This window comes from Acanthochromis polyacanthus, chromosome 5 (genome assembly GCF_021347895.1).
Source record: "Acanthochromis polyacanthus isolate Apoly-LR-REF ecotype Palm Island chromosome 5, KAUST_Apoly_ChrSc, whole genome shotgun sequence".
NCBI lineage: Eukaryota > Metazoa > Chordata > Actinopteri > Pomacentridae > Acanthochromis > Acanthochromis polyacanthus.
In genome coordinates this window covers 33505202-33516348 of record NC_067117.1, presented here as the reverse complement: position 1 = coordinate 33516348, position 11147 = coordinate 33505202, and the positions used below count along the sequence as shown (strand labels likewise).

General features: G+C 40.6%; 1 protein-coding gene and 1 long non-coding RNA gene across 7 annotated transcripts in view; one reads left to right on the top strand and one right to left on the bottom strand.

The window, feature by feature from the left end:
• Positions 1 to 3106: 3106 nt before the first annotated feature.
• On the bottom strand, positions 3107 to 6734 carry LOC127533999 (uncharacterized). Of its 2 annotated transcripts, XR_007941900.1 has the most exons (3): positions 4403 to 6734; positions 3971 to 4203; positions 3107 to 3678 (listed from the first exon to the last, which is right to left on the bottom strand). It is a non-coding gene; the product is annotated as an uncharacterized LOC127533999 (long non-coding RNA). The 2 variants fall into 2 exon arrangements; XR_007941899.1 differs by lacking the exon at positions 3107 to 3678 and having other exon boundaries at positions 3755 to 4203.
• A 95-nt stretch (positions 6735 to 6829) lies between these two features.
• LOC110964790 (plasma membrane calcium-transporting ATPase 1-like) overlaps positions 6830 to 11147 on the top strand; it is a 144963-nt gene continuing 140645 nt past the window's right edge. For 2 of the 5 annotated variants that reach the window (XM_022213624.2, XM_022213623.2), the window contains exon 1: positions 6832 to 7271. The gene's annotated coding sequence lies outside the window, so the exon portion shown is untranslated. Of the gene's footprint in view, positions 7272 to 11147 lie in introns of all 5 variants that reach the window. The other 3 variants (XM_022213626.2, XM_022213625.2, XM_051948138.1) reach the window with 2 other exon arrangements.

Here is an 11147-nt window from a genome sequence, read left to right as displayed (position 1 = left end):
GTGGCCAGTTGGCAGTCGCAGAGAAATTTCTTTTCAGATTCTTTGTTCGTGTTCTGTGCTTGCACCAGAAAAAATTCTCGTCAACACACACCTCCATCTCTGATTTAGAATGATGTGATCTCCCCTGTTCATAACTCCATATTAGACAGATGTGTGCAGCAGCTCAGAGGCTTTAATCAATCAGATCAAAGGAGGAAGTCAGTAGCTGTTCACCAGGACAACAGTCAGAAATCAACCCATAAACAAACCTGCTGAGCCCCCATAATACCTAAATAATCATATGGTTCAGAAAGAGTTCAACGTGCTGCTGTTTCAGGAAGAGTCTCTAATTGATTCAGTTTAAATTCAACATAAATTCTGCTTGATTTTTTTACTGAAAAGAAATTAAGAGTGCTGCCCAACCTGAGGAGTCACGGGATTAATGTAAGAAAGGAAATACAAATCTGTTTCAAAAAATATTACAGACTTTTACCCCTTTTCTTACTGCCTTCACTTGGAAATACTACAATTATATTCCTGATATTTCAGTATTTTTGACAGGGAATTAATACACTTAAATCCTGAAATATTGAAACTTTATACCGATAATTCCTAATCACTCAATTACATTAAATATGGCTTTTATCTGGAACTATTATGACCTTTATTTGCAAAATATCATTTCAGCAAATCACAACTTTACTTGTAATATGCTGGAAACTACTGTTCTATTTTCTCAGAGTATTCATTTTTTGGAAAATATTACACATTTTTATGAAATTGCATTTTTTGCTTGCAAATAATAGAAGTGAAATTTCTTTTTTATGGAAATAATAAAGCCATTTCTCAAAATCTAAAACTGAACAAATATTATAACCATATCTCTAACTTTTATTTTTATTTTTCATGCAATATGTTGACTTAATCATAATTAGTGTTATTATTTTTTGCACAGGGTTGCACAGTGAAGTAGTGGTTAGCACTTTCGCCTTGCAGCAAGAAGATCTCCGGTTCAAATCCCGGCCTGAGCCTGGGATCTTACTGCATGGAGTTTGTATGTTCTCCCTGTGCATGCGTGGGTTTTCTCTGGGCACTCCAGCTTCCTCCCACAGTCCAAAAATATGCTGAGGTTAATTGATCACTCTAAATTGCCTGTAGGTGTGAATGTGAGTGTGCTTGTTTGTCTGTGTGTGTGGCCCTGCGGCAGGCTGGCAACCTGTCCGGAGTGTCCCCTGCCTTTGCCTGAGTCAGCTGAGATAGGCTCCAGCAACCTCGTGACCCTAGTGGGGATAAAGTGGTGTGTGGAGGATGGATGTCATGTATTATTCTACTGAGTCAAATCAACTCAACTTCAGTTTGATTGATATTATCTCAAGTAAGAAATACAAAGTTTTCTGGAAATGTATAAAAATGGAGTTATGTGTTTTTGCAAACAAATTCTTCATATATTAAAATTACTATAGACTGATTTGGAGCCGACGTCACTCTTACGTCACACTCAAGTGACTACGCATGACGGCTGCAAAAAGCGCTGTATTTACCACGGAAAGAAGACCGAAAATGTCTTGTTGTGCTGTTGGTTGCGCAAATCGTTTTGATAAAAACCATAAAACGCGCAAATTTTACAGAATTCCAAGTACTCGTACCCCTTTTAAGGCAAACAGGAGACGTCTATGGCTGCAAGCCATCCGAAGGACCAACTGGAACGAGCAGCAGATCAGCAATGCCAGAATATGCAATGATCACTTCATATCAGGTAACTAACTTGGCCTTCGCTAACAATAGGTATCCGCAAGGCTAAGTTATAAAACCATAATCAATTATATTTTATCAAGCTTGTGGGAGCATGTTAACTATGTACTATATGCACTTGTTCTCTTTGTTGACACTTGTGAAGCAAACTGTTGCTAATGTATGCTAACATGCTAAATGTTTGAGATAATGTAGGTTTTGTCAGTAACATCAGTCATCTGAGTGCGTTGTATATTTTGTACAGGAGAAGCATCTGATGACATCAATAGTCCTGACTTTGTCCCGTCTATCTTTTCTTATTCATCCCAGTCAGACAAGGAAAGCGATGCCAAATTGGAGCAGTAAATATTCTGATTTTCTTGTGTTGCTTCTTTGATATAACTGTATGATACCACGTAGTGTGATCATTAGTAAAAATAAATAGGAAGGTGACGTTTTAATATATTTGAAATAACTCTGGTTAATGAAATAACATTACATCTTTGAATGAACCTCATGGAAACGTGAACGTCAGATTTGAAATGATAAAGTAATCCTGTGCCTAAAAGTAGCTGCCTTCTTTGCAATTGATTACTCTCTTCTGTGCATTTCAGATATAAGAGAAAAAGACGAAGAGATGAAGCCTCCAGAAGATGTCCACACAATGATCAATCTGCCTATTTCCCCAGCAAATGAAAGTGGAATGGACCCTGATCAGTCTACGCCCACTCTACCTGTGAATGACGGTGAAATGGAGCCACATTAAGAAAAAAAAAGTAAATCAAAACTATCTGCCTTTCTTTTTTGTTTTTAATGTTAATATGATAATCGTTTTAGACTGGGATGGTTACTTAACAACATTTATCAGGCTGCCCTAATTGTTTATCAAAGTCTGAATTATCTCCAGGAAGGCAATTATGAATTAGATTTGGCGAAAAAAAATAGTGACATATGTTTTCTTATTATTAATTTTACAGAAGCTACAGTCCCAAAGGCCGACCATGATGACCTCAAACAGAAATACCACCAACTGAATATCGAGTGTGACAACCTGTGTGCAGAAAACAACCAAGAGCTGAGAATTATTAAATTAAATTTTTTATGAATTTTTATGGCATCTAACTTAACAGGTATATAACAAACATAGGCACTCAGTAACCAGTGAAAAGTAAAAGTACAGGCATCAAATTAAAATTTCACTGTTTTGAATACTTTTTACTTCACTACATTTACTTTGAATATTATTAATCTGGTAAGAAAGTCTTCATAAAATTTACCTAAGTGTAAGTTCTTAAAGTTTGTACTTTTTATCTGTGCTTTTACTTTACTTTCCACCACTCCCAATAAGAATGACAGTCAGTTATTCAGATATGTTTTATTTCTTACTGTTTTATATGTTGAACCTAAGTGCAAACTTTCAATAGTTAAACAGGAACTGGTCATCTAAATAAAGCTTGTTTAAGTGCATACTCCAGCTCTTTTCACTTACACTTAGCACAATACCATTGTTTCACCTTTCTTTTTACCTTTGCACATTCATAGTGGAAATGCTTATTGCACTTTGCACAGGTAATGATCTTTCCAAATTCTGGTCTTTCACAGTGAGGGCAGACCGTCGGTGCTTGTTGTTGCTGGTCCATGCTGCGTGTTAACAGCTCAGGCAGAATATTTTGTTTAAAGAACTGTTCAGCAATAGGGAGGGCTGTGGAAAGGAATGGATCATCTCTGGCAACACGAGTGATGATTAGATCTTGCTGTGTCCACATCACAAAGTCGCAGTACTGTACCTCACATACAAACATGTGAAGTTGTACTTGATGGTAGTACTTGTGGTTCTTTTTGAGACAGAATGATTGGTCTAAGCAAAAATCTTTGGGCACTTGATCTCTACAGTTCCTCTACCGCAGCAACCACAGTTCACCACTCCATCTGGTGATGCTCCAAGATGTGGATGGTCTGGATGGACAACTAGACCACAGAGTTCAACGTTAAAGTTGTGATGATGTGCTTTCATTGCCTCAGCATAACATTTTCTTGCAGTGCATTCATTGTTTCTTCCCCACTTTATTGCATTTACATGAGATAAGTCTTTGTTGTCATATTGCATCATCTGTTTGAGTAAGTTGGTTTTAGCTGTTTCAGTTTTAACAGTACAAACACGATATAGGGTGGTGCTAGTAATTCGTCTTAATCTGTATGTTTGCCAAGCCTGTGATTGGGCTTGTTTTTTAGTAACTGATTCAAGGTTTGCATACTTTACCTGTGTTATCTCCCTTCTAAGCCTGGAAAATATAGCCTCACTTTTTTCTAGTAATTCAGTTGAGGAGAGGCCTCTCAGATTTGCATCATACAGAGCTTCAAGTGGCTCCAATGGGTCTTCGTTCTCTTTGTCCGAATCTGACACGGTGTCTGTGTCACTGCAGTCCAGGCTAGTGAGAACAGCTGCCTTGGGTTCCAGAAGTTTCAGCTTCTTCATGTCTTTATCTGTCACCTCTGAAATCACACAGAAGAGAAGGTACACCCCAATGAAACCAAACGTTACGAGAGGAGTACTACCATATCAATAATACACTATTATTTTACAGTTTAGATTATAGAAATTTGATATTTTGAACAACTATTTGAAGCCCTTATGAAAGTTCTTACTCCTGGTGATGGCTGCACTAATTTATGGCTATGATAAACTTCATACCTTTGACATTGTTGTTGATCTCGTGGCGTTTTCTTCTCACAGGTAGCAGTAAGCCGGTGTGCGTCTACTTAGGTCTTTTGACACAGATTTCACTCAGTCTGGCTGCCTTTACCTCTTTTCTGGAGTCCAGAAGCCATTGGTTGGTCTCTGATGTACAAGCCACTTCAGTCTTTCCATATCTGACCCACAACTCAACCTTAAACATTAGAGCTGCTGCGGGCCTACAGCATGACCCCAAACTGAGGAAGAAGAAACTCAGGAAAAATTTCACACAAATTGATTAGAACAATAATAAAGAGAGAAAGCATTATGCCACTTTGCACCACTGTAGCAATGATCATAAAAATGTTTTCAATAATGAAAGAAACTGAGTGACAGAGGTGGGTTGAGTAGTAAAAATATTGACTTCAGTTAGAGTAGTGGTACTTTGAAATTATTTTACTGAAGTAGAAGTAAACAGTAGCAACCTAAAAAATGGGTCTGGGTTCTTATGGGTTAAGTAAGAGTACAAACACTTCAGTGTAATATTATTGACTAGATGTAAAAAGCACTGAATGGTAAAGCAACTCTGAGTATTTTCCTCAACAATTAACTCAAGTATATAACAATTTACTAGTAGCAACTACCCACCTCTGCTCTCAAAGTGATAAAAGTTAGCAGATAATGTCTGTATTGTTATCAGAGTATTCAGTATTACCTACCCAGCCATGCAGGTGCAGTTCGCGGTTAGAATGCTGTTGTTCTTTTTGTTTACAATCGCCCACACCTTGTACACCTCTGTCCTCTTTCCTTGTCTTTGACTTGGTAGCACCTCTGTTTTCAGAGCCACGAAGTTTTCTAGGTTGTAGTCATGTAATAAAATATCCTGCACATGGTTGTCCATTACATAGCTGTAAGCATCCAGTGTTTGGTAGGATTTCAGGCTTTCCCGGGAATAGAGACTCGGAATCTCGATCAGGTAAGAATGGATGTCTGGCCACTGAAGTTTGGGCCATTTTTTTTCGTCATTTATCTAGGCAGCAGCTTGCAACATATGGGTCGTTAAGGCGTATACCGCTTACTAATGTCAATTTAGTTGAATAACTTATTTTATCACTTGGCAATAAACTGTTGTAGTATGCTGACATCGCTAGCTAAAATTAAAACCGCTAAGGACCGCTAACGTGGCTGAAAACAGCCAACTTGACAATTTAAAGGGCCCGCCTTTCTGCAGCTGTGATGCCCGCATCCTCTCGTGTTTGTAAACAACAAATCCCTCTATATGAAGTGGTCATTTATTAAGGGGGAGAAAATGCATTGTTTACATTAATGACTAATCAGTCAGATAGTTGATTAAGTGACGATTTTTTTTGGCTAACTAGTTGACTTCCTCTGGAAATATTGCATTTTTTCTCAAAATAGTAATCTTACTGTCCAGTGTTTAATTATTTAAATGAGACCATTTGTTAAGGGAATAATTTATAGTTTAGACCAGGGGTAGGTAACCCGCGGCTCCGGAGCCGCATATGGGTCTTTCAGCCCTCTGTTGTGGCTCCTTGTAACTCTGGAAAATAAATTGTTCTGCCTTTCAGGCGCGTTTCAATGCATTTTAATATAGAGAGTTTTATTGTGAAATTACCGCTCTTATTTTGACGTGTCACTCCACCGGATGTGCTGCTGGGGTTTTCCCCTGGCTGGGACATGACATAAGAGCGCAAAGAAGATGGAGAAGCAACACCGGTAGTTTCACATCGTTTTGTACTCAAGAATGGCAAGCCTGTATATTAAAGCTCCACTCCAAGAAAGACAGGTCTTGTCTTTGAGTCAAAAGTACTCATGATAGGGTAATACACGTTACTCGCAAGAACACAGCTCGATGTCCAGGCAGCAGGTCAGAGAGTCAGAGGAGTGTCATCTTGGAAAATAGGGCAGCGACTTACCTGAGAAAAGTTATTAGCTTAAGATAAATAGATAAATAGATTTTACAAGTTAAATAGACATTCACAAAATATTGATTTCCAGCTAACATTACGTAACATATGAGGTCCAGGAGCAAAAATGACATTAACCAAGTAAGATAAATATTAGTGGTAGGACAAAAAATGAATCTATCTAATTAGAGGCTTTGTAATTAATTAATCACAACTGATTAACAAGGGCATAGAGGTAAAAAAGCGATATATGCAGTGTTGTCTTCATTTTAAATGCCAAAAGGATTTTGCAGCTCCCGGTGTTTTCTTTTCTGTGAGAAACGGGTTGAAATGGCTCTTTGAGTGTTAAAGGTTGCCAACCCCTGGTTTAGACCAACCGACTAACTGGTATAACTGCCGATTAGTCGTTAATTCTCGGATCCACCTTAAAAACAGGCTGATCCCGGCTGGTCCCTCCCTCCAGCACGCGCTCGCCTCCCTCTCTCTCGGGTGCCCAGCTCGCGCGGAAGAGACGTTGATCCGGCCATTGGTTCCTTTCTACGGTTCACAGTATCGGAGCCCCTCCGCCCACCGCCCCGCTACCAGCTGCAGCTCGTCTGCCGGATCCGCTCTTTTTCCCAGAGTCGGTCCCTCTGGAGGACACAGACACACAGTGAGTTATTCCTCCTTCCAGCGGATTGATTTCGGGACTCAGTTCGGGTCCGGTTCGTTTTTCGGGGGCTGCCGTTACCGGACCGCAGCTTGTTTGAGTGCCTCCAGAGTGAGAGAAACTGCTTTAACCGTCGGACAGAGCTTGTTTTTCTCCCCCCCGCCCGGTTTGTCAGTCATTTTTCCACCACTGCAGTTGTCAACTTGGAGCCCTGCTGGGAAATGGACGAACCCCTCTGAAGTGAGGACGCTGCCCGCCGTTACCGACACCGACACAGGACGTGATTTGGACGACGAACCGCCGAGTGGAGGTAACGTCTTTTCCTTTCGCTCTCAGTTTTTTAAAAACTTTTCCTCCGCTATCCCTCAATTCACATGTGGCTAAAAAAAGACGATAAACAGCGCACACTGTCGTCTGACCGTTAAAGTGACATTTTAACGTGTTTTTCGGGGCTCCGTCGTGTTTCTGGTTGTCCGCACTGCTCAGCATCCGGGTAACGGTCAGAACTGCCGTTTCTTTACCCTGACACCCACTTATTAGCAACAGATTTGAGATTTTCCACAGGTGTTAACGAGCAACTATCCCGTTTCGGGACGTTAAAACATCGAATTTGTTGTATTTTTGGCTTTAAAAAATCACGTTTAGTATCTGAACCCCCCAGAGGCTCGTTTTTTTCTTTTACCAGATTCTGCTTGTCTAACGTCCCGACAGTTAGCTCGGTTACAACCCCGGTGCGTGCCTTTCTGTGGTCTGCAGTCAACGCTGTCAGCCGTTGTCTGAGTACCGACAACTTAACATTTCTTTTCGACAAACTGAATCCCTCCTAAAGAAACAGCTGCACCGTGACACACTTTGTAATAATAGCATGCATTTTAGTAAAACTTTTTTTTAAAAGCTAGTTTCTGTCCGCATCTGTTGCTAAAGTTGGCATTTCGTTGCGATGGGGTGTTTTTCCGTGTTGTGGAGGTATGCCGAACAGGATAGTCGCTGTCAGAGATTGCGCAAAGCCTCTTAATATGCGCAAAATCTGAAGTGTTCACTGCTGGAGGTGTAAATGTGGTTTAAATAGCTGGATTGTGAATGACGCTCCGGTGGGGGATCTCCCCGGGCGACACAACGGCATGTATCGGCCGTTGCTGTGGCTGTGAGGCAGGAATCTGTGTCTGGAAACAGTTTGCTCATTGTCTGTTTTGTTTTCCGACTGACATTTCCCTTGCTAACCCAAAGCAAAGAGTCGTGTTTCCATCGCTAAATCACTCTGCAACTTCATTAAAAACGTGTCTTTTTCTTTGTTCCTCCTCGGAACACTGGTTGCTGCGGCAGCTGGTATTAATTGCGTGTGTTTTGCGGTGTCACCTCACTGTTGTTATGAATGCGGCTGCTGCAGGATGAGCCCGTTCAGCTCGTTGGAGTGGTTTCCCCACATTTACACAGGACTTGTGCTTTTGTCGGGTTGAAGGGCAGAAGTAGCCGTTACCGTTTTCTTTTTTTGCCCCGTTTTGTTTAGTTGGTTCTGGTGGAGAACCGTCCTTACGTCATCTAGCTAAGATGGGCGGATGAACAGCAGCAGCTCTGCTTCATTTTCCTCCTCTCCTCTCGTTTCATCCATCTCCTCCTCCTCCTCCTCCTCCTCCTCCTCCACCACCTCTTCTTCTTCCTCCTCCTCCCCTCTCCGGCTGGGTGTGTCCTGTCTTATTGCGTTAGGAAGGAGGGGGATCCCGCATCTTGGCTCATGGTGACTCCTCCTCAGCTTGTGACCTCCAAACGAGGGCATTGCTCCTTCTGCTTTCTGCTGCTGCTAATTCATCAAACGGGGAAGCTCTTTTGCTTTTTTGCAATGAAAAGTTATTAAAATATGTTGAATTTGAGGTGATTCTGAAAGAGGTGGTGGAAAAACGACTCAGCTGTTTGTTGCATCCAAATGGGAATATGGCCAGTTTTAATAAAATGTTTGTTCTTTGCTGTCATTTTCTACTAAATGTTGTACATCTGTGTATTTAAAATCTGAATTTCAGGGAGGACGCAGATACCTAGCGATGCACTGATGTGATGTACACTTTTAAAAAAATATTAATGCAACAATTTGCCATAATCCTATTAAACTGTACTGCCATGGGCTAATTAGCGTTTTCCTCTTAAACTGAAGGCTCTTATTTATTGATTGGTACTTTTTAAATTGACAAAATAAGTTGCCAGTTAAATTTTCTGCAGTAGTTTTAAGCTTTTGCATGTTTTTGTTCATTTGTTGCACAGTGGGGTGGTGGTTAGCACTTTGGACTTGCAGCTAGAAATTTCCCAGTTTGTGTCCCAACCTTCCAAGGATCTTTCTGCATGGAATTTGCATGTTCTGCCTGTGCATGTGTGGGTTTTCTCCGGGTATTCCAGCTTCCTCCCAGAGTCCAAAAGTATGCTGAGGTTAACCGAGTATTCTAAATTGTCCGTAAGTGTGAAAGCGAGTGTGATTGTTTGTCTGTATCTGTGCAGACACCCTGGACAGGTCACAGACTGGTGACCTGTCCAGGGTGTCCCTTGCCTTCGCCCCAAGTCAGCTGGGGTAGGCTCCAGCCACCTCCAGCCGACTCTGAGGATTAAGTGGTGTGTAGATAATGGATGGATGCATTAGAACTTTGCATATTCCATACATCATGGACATTGCACTGAACACCCCCACCTTAAATGATATCACATGTAAATAATGTGATCGTTAGCATCCTGTGTACATTATTTGTTGATCAGTCTGGTCTAAGTGCCTAAAACTGCCCCGAGGGGACAGATCATTTTTTTAATTGAATTGAGCCAATTAAGAAATTAATTCACACAGAAGCAAAATTGCTAGCAGTTAAGTTTTTGAAAAAAACCTTTTAATCAGTATTTGAACTCACAATTTTTCACAATTTTTAACTCTTGCAAGCAAAAACTGAAAGGAAAAAAATTAAATAACAATAAAATAGATTATCTTTATTGTTATTGCCTTATGCAACTAAACTGGTCAATTTTTAGTGCACAGTAAATAAATTGTGCATAGATAGTAGTAGGTACTCAGGTTCAGACAGTTGGTGTGAGTGTTTGACAGAGTTCAGTTCTCTTATGGCTCTGAGGTAGAACCTGTTTCTCACTGTCTGTGATTTAATGGACCTGAAGCATGTAACTGAAATGCAGTTGGTCAAACACAGCACAGCATGGCTATGTGAACCCAACCCGTCAAAAAGATGTAAACTTAAAAGTTTTATCTAAATCAGCAAATCACAATTTTTATATTACAACCGTGCCTTTAAGTTGTTGGAACAGGTATCTTGAGTTGCTTTCCAGAACCTTTATGGTTGCAGAACCTGACAGTTTGGCAACACAACTTCATAAACCTTGGGGAGTGTGTAAATTTTTGTAGACCACAGAGTATGATTAGCAGGTGAAATCCATCAAAACCCATTTGATGAACAGTGAGGACAGGAGGTGAACTGTGTGCAGGATTCTTTAGATTTGCTCAACAAATGGTTTGGTGGTGCTGAGGTGTTGAGCCACAATGTCTTGTGATGTTACGAGTTAGATAATGGCCTCAACACTAACAGCTGTAGGTGTGAAGTAACACCTCTGTTCCTTTCCCTGAAGGTTAACCTTGTACTTTGTAATAAAAGTGTATTTATTTTTTATGAAGTTAAGTGGTGTTTGCTTCAGGCAAGGTGGCCTACATCTGATGTAACTAGAGCTGAAAAGATTAGTTGATTGATCGCTTATATCACTGTAAACTGCTGTGGGTTGGACAAATCACCTGCAGGCTCTGATGTGATGGACATTTTCAATTTTTTTCTCACTTCTTAGTTAATAGAGAAATATACTAAGACTAAGCGGTTTTTATGATGATGTAAATATGTATTTTCAGAGCTGTAAAGATGGAATGATGAATCCGTAATATATATATATATACACACACACACACACACACACACACACACACACACACACACACACACACACACACACACACACACACACACACACACACACACACAAACATAGTGGAGCTGAAACAGGAAACTGCATTCCTCTTTCAGGCACTTAACTTCTTGTAAGCATCCTGTCCCTTCATGTTGATCAGTGCAGCTCTATGGTAAGCTGGTAACCTGTCCAGGTGCATCCCACTGTGTGCTCTGATTGGCTGCAGCCCTCAGATGTCCTTCACAGCATGATG